Source organism: Octodon degus, unplaced genomic scaffold (assembly GCF_000260255.1).
Source record: "Octodon degus isolate 3935 unplaced genomic scaffold, OctDeg1.0 scaffold00013, whole genome shotgun sequence".
Lineage (NCBI taxonomy): Eukaryota > Metazoa > Chordata > Mammalia > Rodentia > Octodontidae > Octodon > Octodon degus.
In genome coordinates this window covers 12,346,299-12,347,511 of record NW_004524589.1, presented here as the reverse complement: position 1 = coordinate 12,347,511, position 1,213 = coordinate 12,346,299, and positions in this window count along the sequence as shown.

Sequence of the window (1,213 nt, the reverse complement as noted above, 5' to 3'; positions counted from 1 at the left end):
TTCTTTTTTTTTCTCACTCAACCCACCTGGAGGTCAGGGCTGGCACAGCATGAGGTACCGGGATTGAACTGCAGTCCCCTGCGCCTGCTTAAGCTTGCCTAAGCAGGTGCTTTAGGCTGCTAAGCTATCTCGCCAGCCCTGCAAACTGGATTTGATTTTAGCAGATTTTAGTTCCCTGATGTAAAGTACAAGATGTTATGAAAAATAAGGTGAATGTGTAAAATATATTATGATAGCATACACTTTGCTCTCAGTCACCCTTAATGTTTTCAGTTTCATGCTCCCGGGTGGATCAGGGCTCTGAATCCCCTCAAACACTGATCACTTGTAGTTATTTTGACTTGAGAGAAAAACAGAGTCACACAGTGACAGATGTGTTGAATTGAGTGGGTGGGGACGCATCATACTATTAGACCAATGTCCTCCTCCATGGGGTAGCACTAAGCTTAAAAGAGTCAATGCATTTTTTTCATACTTCATGAAGTCATTCAGAAGTGATATCTTCCAGAACTGCTTGAGAAAGAGGCAAGAACAATGTAATAAGTATATTTGAAACAAATGAAAATATCCTGAGGATGATTTAAGGCAATGTATCTTCCAACATAATATATTTTTATTTTTTCCCCATAATTTTATTGAGAAACAAATAGCAATGTGACAGTTTCAAATCAAATTGGTAGGACAGTTTCAATAATTCACACATTGCATACATTCTTCCTAGTGGTTAACTGCTATACAAGATGCAGACTTGATATTCTATTTACAAACACCATTAGAAAAAATCCCTCTATTCATTAAGAGAATGTAACGATATATCTATCCTAACCACTTTGAATACAGATACAAAATGGACATTCATGTGTATACCCTTTTTTTGTTAAGTTCCGTTATTTGAATATTATAGGTGTGTAAACTCAGCAAAATATTCTAAAAGAGTCCAGTAGTTTCATGCTTTGAGAGCCTGTCATTCTGGTCTTCTAAATATGGGCTGCTTGTTATGACATGTCAGTTGCTGCTATGATGTCTCTCAGGTAGATGGTTGTTCAAACAGAAGGGGGTGGTGAATGAAAGCAAGAGACAGGGAAAGGAATATTGTGGGACTGTCCTGCTTCAAAGTTGTATATGGTGAGATTTTTGGACTTCTGTGTAAACATAAGAAGTATATAATTCTTTATGCCTATTTTAAAAATATATTCTAATTTTTAAATGTTTT